We start from the raw sequence: 14,166 nt of genomic DNA on the forward strand, positions 1-14,166 counted from the left end.
GCCCCGTCCTGAGCCGTCGACCTCTGACCCATGGGGGAGACATTGACCTCTGACCCATGGGAAAGACATTGCCCTCTCACTCACAGGGACTCCCTTACACTGCCCAGTCCTGCGCTGTCAACCTCTGACCTGGGGGGACTCCCTGACACTGCTGAGCCGTCTCCATTATGAGGATTTTCAGGCTTTTTTCCCATCTGTCTTAGTCTGAATGGTCTGCTGAAACTGGCTCAGCGTCATAAAAATGTAAACACCTCTGACAGATGGTGTGGTTGTGCAGGGGAACCAAACCCTGGTCTCTAGTGTGGAACCAAGAGGTCTACCACTGGACCATCTCTGTCTCTGTGGGAGAGAATGTGGATGGAATGTGTCTGGGCAGAATTTTTTGTGTTTAAATGTGCATCCACATGAATACAAGTGGGAAATGGCACTCCCCATCCACGGCCCCTTGACTGATGGCCCTGGATCGTTGCCCTGAGTGACCTTCGCACTGTGGCCTAACTGCAGAACAGACTTTCTTAGCTGTTCTATGGTAAGCATTTACCCATGTGGTCAGAGGGTACCATAAACAGAATCTGCTGCGATGCTTGGCCTGGTTAGCTGACGGCCGAGCTAGTGTCCTGCCTGGGCCTCAGCTGCTTCTGAGGAGTGAGCCGCAAGGGCTGGCACTCAAAGACCAGCTCTTTGTGGACAGTCTGCCCTGGCCCTGGTTGTTAGATGTTTCATTAAGGCTGACCACTGATCCCCTTTCCTGCCCTGAGGAGGGCCCCTCTATGGGCATCTTTGTCCGAGAAGCATGCTCACCACATGGGTATTTCATGGCTGATTGTCATTTGAATGGCTGAGGTGGATGGCTGGGAGCAGCACCCCTGCGTGTCTTCTGGGAGAGCTGCATCACAGGGGCCACCCTGAGCAGAAGTCTAGAGGGGGTGGTCTTTCCGATCCAGGTGAAGAGACATGTGCCCCGCAGCCCTGTGGGGTCCCTGGATATGCTCTGCAGGGCCCTGGCTCATCTCCTGGTTTCAACATGCCTCCTGGAGAAGAGGAACCCGCAGAGACAGGAATGAACCTTAGCTGTGACGTTTGGTTGGTTCCTGGAAGGCTCGCGAGTCCAACTGGCTGACCACGTGAATGCACATGGCTGGGGTCAGGCAGCAGCTGGCCTGATGAATGCAGATCCCTAAGAACTGGATGGATGTGGTATCCTTGCAGCAAACCCACCAGCCAGTTTGTGTGCCACAGAACCTGGGAGAGTTGCAGGTTGCTAGGCAACGGAATGTGCTGCCTGGTCCTTCATTAGTATACAATTCCCACATCCCCCCCCCCCCCCCCGCGGAGCTGGACCAGTGCTGTCTCGCCGGCGCCCCCGTGCGGTGCTCGAAGCTTACAGCGCCTCTCGCATCACTGCTGGGGCTTGTGGGACCGGCAAGGCCTCCCAACTTGACTGCCCCCACCTGCTGCCCACAGGCCCACCTGAAACAGGCTTCCCAGGATGGCTGCCCCGCATTTGGAAGCGTGGCTACATGAAAAACATTAAATGAAATAGCATGTCATGGTTTTACAAAGGTGAAATTAGATACCCCTTTCTTCAAACACTGTTGACGTTGAAATACACACTCCTGTTAGGTATGTTTCATTCTGGCTTCCAGCTATTCTTATTCCGTGAAGAGAAACACCTCTGGTCCTCGCTGTCACCACCATGTCTGAGCCCACTGTTGTGGCCAGTGCCAGTACCTCTTTCGGTGGGCTTCCCCTTTTCCTCTGACCCTCTGCTTTTCCAAGCATGATGTCTTTCTGCAGGGATGTCTCCCCTTGAAGAGGGACGAACTTGCTCCACATGTCTTAAGCTGAAGGAACTGAAGAACAAATTTAAACCTCAAGTTGCAATACTTAAGGATGCTGAAGGCAGAAAGGTGAATGACCCAGGAAGCATCAAAAGATGATGGAAAGAGTACACCAAGGCACTGTACCAGAAAGGATTGGCTGACACAGAAGAATTAACGAAACAGCATATGATCAGGAGCCTATGATGATGAAGGAGGAAGGTCAAGTTTCTCTGAAGAGATTGGCAAAAAACAAAGCCCTGGGAATATTTCAGCAAACAGATGCTGCTCTGGACGTGCTCACCAGGTTATGCCAAGAAATCTGGAGGACAACTACCCGGCCAACTGACTGGAAGAGAGCTATATTTGTTCTCATTACAAAATAAGGTGACCCGACAGAACGTGGAAATTATGAACAAAATTACAAATATCACATGCAAGCAAGATCCTGCTGAAGATTATTCAGAGACAGCTGGAAGAGTACATCAGCAGAGAACTGCCAGATGTGCACTCTGGGTTTAGAAGAGGCCATGGCATTAGGGACATTGTAGCCAATATTAGATGGATCTGGGTTGAAAGGAGAGAGCACGAGAGGAATGTCTATTTGTGTTTCATTGACTATACAAAGGCACTTGACTGTGTGGATCACAACAAATTGTGGCTAACCTTGAGAAGAATGAGAATCCCACAACACTTAATTGTGCTCATGTAAACCTATGCTTGGACCAGGAAACAGTAGTCAGAACAGAGCAGGGAAACACTGCATGGTTCAGGATCAGGAAAGCTGTACATCAAGGATGCTTCCTGTCTTCATACCTTTTCAGTCTAATATGCAGAGCAACATATGCATTCAGGAGGCTAACTTTTATGAGGAGGAATGTGACATCACGATTGGAGGAAGACTCATCAACATCCTGTAATATGTAGATGACACAATCCTGCATGCTGAAACTGAAGAGAACTTGAGGCATTTGCTGCAGAAGGTCGATGACTGGAGTCTTCAATATTCGCTGAAGCTCAACATCAAGAAGACAAAGATTCTCACCACTGGGCCGATCAGCCGCTTTGTGATGGACAGAGAAGAAATCGAAGTTGTTGATAATTTCAGCTTGCTTGATTCCACAATGAACACTGTTGCCACCAGCAGTCAGGAAATTAAAAGACAAATTGCATTGGGAAAAACTGCTGTCAGGGACCTATCTAGAGTATTGAAGAGAAAGGATGTCATTCTGGAGACTGAGGTGTACCTGATCAAGGTTATGGTCCTTGCAATTACTTGCTATGCATCCAAAAGCTGGATAATAACTAAGGATGACAGAAGGATCAATGCCTTTGAGTTGTGATGCTGGAGAAGAGTGTTGAACAGACTGTGGACTGCTAGGAGAACAAACAGGTCTGTCCTGGAGAGGATGAAACTTGGCTGCTCCCTGGAGGCAAGGATTTTGAAGCTCTGTGTGACATGCTTTGGGCACATGTCCAGGAGGGACCAGTCCTTGGAGAAGGACATCATGCTTGGAAGGGTGGAGGGACAGCGTAGGAGAAGACCCAGGATGAGATGGATTGACTCAGTGACTGGAGAAATGGGCTTAGGTCTGTCAGATGAGATTGGCTCAGGATAGGGTTTCAGAGCTAGTGTACATAGGGTCGCTATGAGTCTTGCATGACTCGATAACATGTAACAACAACCACAACATGTTCAATCCCAAAGGTGTGCAGTTCAAATCCACCACATGCTGTGCTGGAGAAGGAGGGGCAATCTCCTCGTGTGCCAGTCAGATCTGATTCGATGATACACAACAAGGAAAAAACCAACCAACCAACAGCATCATTAGTTGACCTCTCAACCCCTGCTCCCGTGGGTGTGGATTGTAGAGCTAAGTGAAATGAAATCTTGGCAACTTTAGTTTTTTCTCTGCCCATCATGATGTTGCTGACTGGCCCGTCAGGGAGTTCTGCGTTCTTGATGTTGAATTGTGATCCATGCTGAAGGGCGCAGTCTTCTTCAGCACATCACAGCCTCTTACTTTTAAGCAAGCGAGGTGATGTTATGTGCACACCGCAGGCTTTTGATGAGTCTTCCTCCAAGCCTGATGTAGCATTCTTCATACACACATATACATAGTTGTTGTTAAGTACTGTCAAGTCAGAGCTCATAGCTGACCCTCCAGCAGGTTTTCAGAGGCAGTAAATTGCACTGAAAGAGATTGCCCATCTTTCTTCTATGGAGCACCTGGTGGGTTAGAACCGTGTACCTTTGGGTTAGCAGTGCAGCTCCTTATTGTCAGACCACCAGCACTCCTTGTATACCCATGCATGCATGCACATATATGTGTGTATTTGACTGAGGTGTCCTCTGCTTGTCTGGGGATGTCTTTGCAGGCCTCGAGGTCTGATGCATAGAAAGGAAGCCCCTGGGTGGGCTTCAGACATGCCTCTGTGTGTGTGTGTATGTGTGTGCCTTCCTACCCCTCACCTATGCTCATGTGGTGAGCCCTTATCTGTGTGTGGGTCCTTCATTCTATGCTCATGTGAGGTGCCCCACCTGTACCCGTGTGTGGGTGTCTCACCTGTGCCCGTGTGTGGGTGTCTCACCTGTACTGTGTGTGGGTGCCTTATTTGTGCCCGTGTGTGGGTGTCTCATCTGTGACCGTGTGTGGGTGTCTCAACTGTGCCCGTGTGGGGGTGTCTCATCTGTGCCCGTGTGTGGGTGTCTCATCTGTGCCCGTGTGTGGGTGTCTCACCTGTGCCCGTGTGTGGGTGTCTCATCTGTGCCCGTGTGTGGGTGTCTCATCTGTGCCCGTGTGTGGGTGTCTCATCTGTGCCCGTGTGTGGGTGTCTCAACTGTGCCCGTGTGGGGGTGTCTCATCTATGCCCGTATGTGGGTGTCTCATCTGTACCGTGTGTGGTGTCTCAACTGTGCCCGTGTGTGTGTGTCTCACCTGTGCCCGTGTGTGGGTGCCTCACGTGTGCCTGTGTGGGGGTGTCTCATCTGTGCCCATGTGTGGGTGTCTCATCTGTGCCCATGTGGGGGTACCTCACCTGTACTCATGTGTGGTGTCTCACCTGTACCGTGTGTGTGTGCCTCACCTGTGCCCATGTGTGGGTGTCTCATCTGTACCCGTGTATGTGTGTCTCACCTGTGCCTGTGTGTGGGTGCTTCATCTGTGCCCATGTGTGGGTGCCTCACCCTTGCCTGTGTGTGTGTGTCTAACCTCTACCCGTGTGTGGGTGCCTCACCTGTACCCGTGTGTGAGTGTCTCACCTGTGCCCGTGTGTGGGTGTCTCACCTGTGCCCATGGCGGGGGTGCCTCACCCTTGCCTGTGTGGAGGTGTCTTACGCTTGCCTGTGTGTGGGTACCTCATCTGTGCCCGGGTGTGGGTGCCTCACCTGTACCCATGTGTGGGTGTCTCACCTGTGCCTGTGTGTGGGTGGGTGCCTCACCTGTGCCTGCGTGGGGGTGTCTCCCCTTTGCCTGTGTGTGGGTGTCTCATCTGTGCCTGTGTGTGGGTGTCTCCCCTTTGCCTGTGTGTGGGTGCCTCACCCTTTCCCGGGTGTGGGTGCCTCACTTGTGTCCTGTGTGGGAGTGAAGAAAGACTGACACTTTGCCTTCCAGAGGGATTTGTTCTATTGGCATCAGTGGTCAACACTGATGACATGGTCGCAGGAAGCACCTGTTTGACGAGTCAGAGGGCTGGGGGATTGGGGTGCTTGGGGCCTGGCAGGATTGTTCCTACCAGGAGGAGGAGGCACGCCCATGCTTGGTGTAGGTCCTACGGGAGGAGGCTGGGCTGTCACGGTTGCTAGTGCTGGTGCTGGGGACCCAAGCCCGAGGGACAGCATTGACGACAGACACTGGGCTCGTGCAAACTTGGGGCTGAAAGGTCTGTCCCTGAGGATAACACAGCTCCCAGCCACCCTCAGTGACAGTGTGCCCAGCTGGCATTGGGGTAGTGCTGCTGAGTGTGGCCCAAGTGGCCAGATCCAGGACGCTTCTTTGCCAGCACCCTTTCTGTAGAGGAGTCCTGCTGGGCAGCTGCGCTGTGGGCTCTGGCACGGGTGCTGGGAGAGCTCAGACGTGGCAGGAGGGGGCTGCCTCCCAGAGCCGAGAGGCCTGTGGCCGGTCCTGGTTGAGAGCCTGGCCGGGGGGTGCAGCAGGCACGCACATGGAGTACCTCCTGTTTGTGCTGTACTTCTCCTTCTTCCTAACCCTCTGTGCTCTCGTCTGCCTTTACTTCTCCGGCTGCCAAGAGATGACCTACAAGCATGAAGGTCAGCTGACAGGGGAGGGATTGAAGGGGTAGGAAAGTCCCCACTGGGCCAGGATACCCTTCAGTTAATGAGGATTCTACTGGAAGTGGTACCAGGGTGAGGAGAGGAACGAGGAGGGGCCGAGGGGGCTGAGTGAGGAGAAGGGGCTGGCGTGGGGGGCGAAGGGTTAGGAGGGACCAGGTGAGGAGAAAGCCCGAGAGGGGCCTAGGGGGCTGGGTGATGAGAAACGGGTGAGGGGAGAAAGGCCAGGAGGGACCATGTGAGGAGAAGGGCCAAGAGGGGCTGAGGGGGCTGGGTGAGGAGAAAGGGCCAGGGTGGGGGCAGAAGGCCAGGAGGGGCGACCCACTGAGGGTTAGCACTGCTGATAGACACAGTGTGAATAAAGAAGAAATGCTGGTTTTAACCATTGCTCACAAAGCTGCATTTATAGAACAGGCTTTGGTTTGTAAAATGAGGTAGTAGGGTGACACTTGGCTGGGAAGAAATGAGAGCAGGGAGCCCTTCTCATGGTGGATGTGCTTGGCCCGAGTGAGGCAGTAGATCGAGGCCCTCAGGAGTCTTTTAAGATCATCAGAGATTGATGGTTTGAGATTTGCAAACTCCTGGGAATGTCAAGAGGTGGTTGTTGTTGTTATGTGTTGTCGAGTCTCTTGTGACTCATAGTGACCTTATGTACAGCAGCCTGTGCCAACCTTACTGTCTGACACATCCCGTTACCCTAGTCACTGAATTAATACATTTCATAGATGGTTCCCCTCTCTTTCTCTAAACCTCTACCGTTCCAAGCATGTTGCCCATCTCCAAGGACTGGTCCCTCCTTGAAATATGGCCAAAGTATGTCAGATAAAGCCTCAGAATCCTTGCCTCCAAGGAGCAGCCTGTTCTCACTCTCTCTTGGACTAAGCATCAAGAGGTTACGCCCTGAAATTTTAGCATCCTGAAACAGGTAACCCTTTAAAGAAAAACTGACCCAGTTGGGAGTCAGGATGGTGGTGGTTTGGGAAGGTAGTGTATCATTCTGGATTCCCTGTTGCTGCTGTTTACTCTTCCCTCCAGCTCGCCATTCCAGCCTGGTCCCTGGGGCTGTGTTACCGACCAGGGCTCCCTGGGTTCTGGGCGAGGTTGTTTACAGCCGTGGTGGTATGATACCGTGTGCGTGTGCACCTGCACTGACTCACTTTAATGCTGTGTTAAGACTCATAACAGGTGCTTAACAGGTCTCCAAGGCCATCGGGTAACCAGGCTCAGTGTCATTCGCACAAGAGGGATCCACACCTGAGGTGGACAGTCCTGGCACAGGACTCTGTGATGCTGACCACAGTGAGGGCTTTGAGTCAGGCTGGCTGACCAGCACAGGGATGGGGCGATGAGTGGACTGTGTCTGCACGGGGTCTCCTGAGCACCCTGACACTGCCCTGGTGCCACCACTCTGCTCCCAGATCATTTGGGCTCTAGGACTCGGCTGGGCTCGTCTGCAGGGATATTTGAGTCCATGTGTGTTTCCTGCTTCTCAAGAGCAAAGGCAGCTGCCATGGGGTTGGCTGACGCCAGATGACCGGTGCAGCAGAGCAGGACTGCTCCTGAGAGTTGGAAAACCCCAAGTTCTCAGAAAACTCGGACATAATTTTTTTCTCTAAGTGCCACTGTTAAGGAATTGTCTGGGTGCCTGCCAGGCCAGCCACAGCCTTGGGGTCAGATTTTAAACTCTCTGTCCACCTGCCAGACTTGACCTGGTCATCTCTGTCCAGACCCCAGCAGTATCATACCTGGGAGTTACGATGGACAGACATCAGCAGAGTGTCCACACTAAGGCCAGGAAGGAGGAACCTTGTGTGTGTCCATGAGCGTGTCAGAGGATGAGTCACTCAGGACCAAGGAAGAGTCGCCTCCTCCAAGTAAGCCCATTTAGTGATGTGACTGGAGTGAGGCTTCCAGGACCCTCAATTCCTGTGACACAGCTCAGGAGGAGAAGCAGATGTGAGCTTCCATCCATGTCCAGGAAGAAGTGGATGCTGTATAAAGTGACACACAGCACCGCAGTCACGTCCTCCGCGGGAGTGAGCTGAGGTGGACGAGTGTCGGCCTCTGAATCAGACATGCGATTGGTCTTATGATCTGATATGTCTGGAAAGGCAAAATGAAGAAGAACAGCCCCACATTCACTGTAAAAAACAAGCAAACAAACCGTTTTACAATTACGTGTAATTCAGCACTGACAGTTACAGGATGGCTGGTCAAGACACTGTCCTTCACATCAACCATTAATTCCAGAGCTAAGAAACTGAAGACTTTTGCTAACTTCTGCAGTCTGAAATGGATCAAACATGTAATCAAGATGCATTAATAATCACTGGTGATTGAAATGTGAAAATTGGAAACAGAGAAGAATCAAGAGTTGGAAATACAGCCTTGGCAATAGAAGTGGTGCCAGGGATCACATGATAGAATTTTACAGGATCGGAGACATATTTGTTGCAAATACCTTTATAAAAGTGCAAATGGCACCTCTTCTGATGGAATTAACAGAAATCAAATCAACTACTCGTGTATTTTTACAGGTAGTTCATTAGTCAAGACAAGGTTGAGTGTAGAAAGACCACCAATTGCTCACATGCAAGTTCAAGGTGAAGCTGAAGAAATGAAAAGTTAACACTGGAGTTTAGAAACCCACCTCAAGAGTAGATGTGATGCTCTGAATGTCGATGACAGAAGATCACAAGCTGAGACGGACGTCACATTCTACGGGAAGGAAGCAAAAGTCTTCAGAAAGACAAGAACTAAAGAGAAGACCAAAATGGAAGTCACAAGACAGTCTGTTGTTTTCTCTGGATCACGGAGTAGTTAAGGCAAAAGGAAGAAATGATAAAGGGAACTGAACAGAAAGTGTCAAAAGGTTGCTTGGGAAGACAAAGCAAAGTCCCATAATGAAATATGCAAAAACCTGGAGTCAGCAAAACACAAGGAAAGGACATGCTTGCCATTTCTCAAACTAAAAAAACGGAAGAACAAATACAAGCAACGAGGTGCAGTGTTGTGGAGTCGCTCACAACTCACAGCGATCCTATGCACAATAGCTCTGAACCCTGTCCTGTCTTGAGCCAGTCTCACTGTCTGACACACTAACCCCCAGTACCCCAGTCACTATGTCAATCCATCTCATCCAGGGTCTTCCTCTCCTGTGTGTCCTCTATCCTTCCAAGCATGGTGTCCTTCTCTAAGGACTGGTCTCTCCTGGACACATGCCCAAAGTATGTGAGATGCAGCTTCAAAATCCAGCCTCCAAGGAGAAACTTGGTCTCACCCTCTCCAAGACAGACCTGCTTGTTTTCTTGGTAGTTCATGGTATGTTCAACACTCTTCTCTAGCACCACAGATTAAAGGCATTGTTTCTTCTTTTGTCATCCTTAGTCATTGTCCAGCTCTCTGATGCATATCAGACAATTGCAAAACTATGGCCTGGATCAGGTGCACCTTAGTCTCTAGACTGAAATCATTGCCCCTCAACACTCTAGAGAGATCCCTGACAGCAGATTTCCTTAATGCAGTTTGTTTTTTTATTTCCTGACTGCTGGTGCCAAAGGTATTGATTGTGGAGCTAAGCAAACTGAAACTGCTAACAATCTCAATCTCTTCTCCATCTGTTATGGTGCTGATGGTGGGCTGTGGTGAGAATTTTTGTCTTCTAGATGTAGAGCTTCAATCCATGTTGAAGACTACAGTCCTTGACCTTCTACACCAAAAGCTTCAGGTCCTCCTCTGTTTGAAAGTATTGTTTTAAAAAAGAAAAAAAAACAAGGCTCCAGTTGCTTACAGAATACCAACTGAGATGTTTCAGCAAATGAATGCAGTACTGGAAACACTTAGTGGTCTATGTCAAGAAGGCATCTACTGGAAAAGATCCACATTTGTGCCCATTCCAACCAAAGGTGAGCCAGCAAGCACGTGGAAAGAATTGTATTGAAATTATATTTGATATCATGCATGAGTAAAATCTTGCAAAGATAATTTAAAAAATGTTAGAAGCCTTTCCAGCCTGGTCCTGGCACTAGGGCCCTACAAAGAAGAGTGGTGAGAAGACGGGTCATTCTGCCATCAATGACGTGGGACCACAGAGTCTGCCATCAACATGTGCAAGCGCATCTGTGGAGTGGGATAGCATGCCCCTCGGCACTCAAGGAGATGTGGAAATTTGCCATGAAGGAGATGGGAACACCAAATGTTTGCATGACACCAGGCTTCACAAAGCCTTCTGGGCTAAAGGGATAAGGAATGTCCCATTCCGCGTCCATGTACGGTTGTCCAGAAAATAGAATGAAGATGAAGATACCCCAAATGTGAACACTAGTTACCTATGTACCTGTCACCACTTAAAAAAATCTACTGGCCTTCAATGTGAATGAAAACAAATAGCTGATTATCAAATAAAGTTATAAAATGGTAAAAAAAAGAGGTAGGAGCGATATATTGACAAGGAACTGGTGGATCAAAGCAAGATCCGGAGAGACCATGAAACAGGAGCTGTTATTGCTGATAGCAGATGACTCTTGTGCTTTATTGACTGTGCAATGGCATTTGACTCTGTGGGTCATAATAAATTATCGGTCACATTCAGAAGGATGGGAATTCCAGAACATTTGATTGCGCTCATGCGGTGCCTGTGCATGGATCAAGATGCAGTGATTCAAACAAGGGAACAGGCCACTGCATGACAGTCCGGAAAGGCGTGCATCAGGGTTGTATCATTTAACCACGCACATTCAGTCTGAATGCTGAGCAAATTAACTAAGAAGCCGGACCATACAAAGAAGCTCATGGCATCAGGACTGGAGGTAAGCGTAATATGCAGGTGACACAATTTTGTTTGGTGAAAAAAAAAAAGACCCAAAGACTTTTTTCAATGTGGGGCTACACTTCAAAATAAAGAAAAGAAAATTCTCACAACAGGGTCAATAAAACAGCATTGTGACAAATAGAGAAAAGATAAAAATTGTCGAAGGTTTCAGCAACATCTATGGTAGCAGCTACGAAGAAATCAAAAGAGATATTGGCAAGTCTGCTGTCTGGAACCTTTTAGGGAGCTCTGTGGCCATTCTTTAAGGGGTGCCTGACTGATGTCATGCTATCTCCAGTCACTTTATATGCTTGTGGAAGTTGGACAATAAATAAGAAAGACTAGAAAAGAATTATGACGAGGGTGGCATCAGGATTGGAGGAAGACTCATCAACAGCCTGTGCTATGCAGATGGCACAACCTTGGTTGTTGAAACTAAAGGACTGAAGCATTTGCTGCAGAAGGTCAAGGACTAAAGTCTCCAATATGGGTTGTAGCCCAACATCAAGAAGAAAAAGCTTCTTATCACAGGGCCAATTGGCAGCACCAGGATAGATGAGAAGAGCTTGAGGTTGTTTACAATTTCAGCTTGCTCAGCCTCACAGTCAGTGCTCATGGCATCAGCAGTATGGAAATCAAAAGATTAATTGTATTGAGAAAGTCTACTCTCAGGGGCCTCTCTAGAGAGGTCCTCTCCAGAGTGCTGAAAAGCAATGATGTCAGCCTAGAGACTAAGGCACGCGTGATCCAGGCCATGGTCTTTGCAATTACATGCTAGGCATCAGAGAGATGGTTGATTACTAAGGATGACAGAAGAAGAGTAGATTCCTTTGAGTTGTGGTGCTGGAGAAGATGGACTGCCATGAGAACAAACATGCATATCCTAGAGAGGGTGAAACCAAGTTGCTCCCTGGATTCAAGGATTTTGAAGCTCTGTATGATATACTTTGGGCACATAGCCGGGGGGGACCAGTCCTTGGAGAAGGACATCATGCTCAGAAGGGAGGGGAAGTGCAGGAGAGGAAGACCCCTGATAAGATAGATAGGCACAGTAAGTAGGGGTAATGGGAGAGTGGTGTCAGAGACAGTGAGACAGCTCAGGATAGGGCCCAGCTATTGTACATAGGGCCGCTGTGGGTCACAGGTGACTCAGTGACACATAACAACCAAGAAAAATTGTGCTGCCAACCTGAAGCCACACCGTTAGAGTTCATCGTTGCTCTGTGGGCGGGCATTCTTCTCCCATGAAATTGAAAGCCTCTGAAAACCTGCTGGGGAGAGTCATCTGTGTCGGTTCTGACTCGATGGCACATAACAGCAGCAGAGAATTAAAAACCCTTGAATTATGGTGGAGACTATTGAATGGATCATGTTTTACTTCAAGAATCCATTTGACCCAGCAATTCCACTACTGGGAATATACCCTAAAGAGACCATAACTGCCACCCAAATAGATATATGCACACCCATGTTTATCATGGCTTTGTTCACAATAGCAAAGAGTTGGAAACAACCCAAGTGCCCATCAACAATCGAATGGATAGAGAAGCTGTGGTACATTCACACAATGGAATACTATGCTGCATTGAAAAACAAGGAACTCATGCAATATTATTCAAAATGGGTGACCCTGGAGGACATTGTGCTGAGTGAAGTATCTCAGTCACAAAAAGACAGATATGGCATAATGCCACTGTTATAAAATGGGACTGACATGGGGGCTGAGGGAAAACTAAGAAAAGAAGGGATAATCTACACGGCATTGAAACAGACGAGGGAGAGAACTGTATAAAAGGAATAAATGATTAGGTATTATTGGCATGACAAGAGTCCAGAGCTGCATAGTAAAGTGGTCTGAGGCAGGGACGGACTGTATAACAATGAAAGAACTTTGTTCCCAAAGAAAACAGCGATCTGGGCTGGAGGGAGGGCTGGGAGGAAAATGTGCAAAAATAAATGACTGGAAACCCAAGTTCTTTATGAACTTTCATTTTTTAAAAAAAGGAATTAATAAGTGTATATTGGAAGAAAGGAACTCTGGTGGCCTACTGGCAAGAAGCTGTGCTGCAATCCTAAATGCACGTGATTTGGACCCACCAGCTGCTCCACAGGAGAAAGATAGGTGATCTCTTACTGTGCAATTCATCGCCTCTGAAAACCTGCCAAAGGGTTTCAGCTGCAGGTTAGTTCCAATTTGATGGTGCACAACTTGGAAGGACTGCAGCCAGAATGGTCCTAGACATGAGGCTGAGAGTCCGTCTGCTCATTGTCGGACCTCCAGCAGGTTTTCGGAGGCAGTAAATAGTGTGGAGGAGATTGCCCATCGTTCTCCCAGGAGCAGCTGGCGGATTCGAACCGTGTACCTTTGAGTTGGCAGTGCACCACTTAAGCACCACAGGCCTCTGGACATCGTGCTTAGAAAAACGAGAGTAAGACCCTCAATAAGGCGGTGGACGCAGTGGCTGCAGCGATGGGCCCAGGCAGCGGCCGGGGGGATGGCACAGGGTACGGCAGCATCTTGTGCTCTTGCTTGAGGTCACTTGTTCTGTTGGAACCACCCATTGGCATCTACACACGCCAGCTCCTGGCAGGTCGAGGAGACTGGGCTCCACTCCAGACCATCACTCCAGAGCAAGTCATACAGTCTTTGTCTACCAGGGCTTACTGACCACTGTGGTCAGTTAACCTGCAGCAGGATTGTGGGAAAGTCTGAGATTTTGTGAAAATGACCAAGATGTGGTCCAGAAAAATGAAGTAAGATAAGTTGGAATACTGGTGCTGACAGATTTGATCAATGCTGGCTCCCCTGACAACCCTTCAGTGCGTGAGCAGGTGCCTGGGAAGCTCTATGGAGAGCGGTGGACCTGTCCTCCTCTGAGCTGTGCAGCCCCTCCAAGCACTACCTCAAGTTCAGGCTCTGTGCAAGCAGAGTGCTCTGGGGCCACAGGCAGGGCCGTGTCTCATGAGCAGATGTGGGGGCTCTCAGGCCAAGCAGAGAGGAGCTCATGGTATGGATGAAGGTCCAGGTGGAACTGTCCCCACCAGACCACCTTCCAGGCTGACCTCAGCTCTGCTCGCCCATGATGGTGGCCAGGTTACCCCTCCCCTGCTGATGGTGTCCACCCCTCACCCCACAATGATGGCCAGGCTCCCCCCTCCCTTGCTGATGGTGTCCACCCCTCACCCCACAAGGATGGCCAGGCTCCCCCCTCCCCTGCTGATGGTGTCCACCCCTCACCCCACAA

General features: G+C 49.5%; 1 protein-coding gene across 3 annotated transcripts in view; it reads left to right on the plus strand.

The window, feature by feature from the left end:
- Positions 1-14,166, plus strand: part of JAKMIP1 (janus kinase and microtubule interacting protein 1) — a 95,418-nt gene that overhangs the window by 27,820 nt on the left and 53,432 nt on the right. The window lies entirely within an intron of this gene.

Source organism: Elephantulus edwardii, unplaced genomic scaffold (assembly GCF_000299155.1).
Source record: "Elephantulus edwardii isolate Elephantulus edwardi_28Jun2011 unplaced genomic scaffold, EleEdw1.0 scaffold00129, whole genome shotgun sequence".
NCBI lineage: Eukaryota > Metazoa > Chordata > Mammalia > Macroscelidea > Macroscelididae > Elephantulus > Elephantulus edwardii.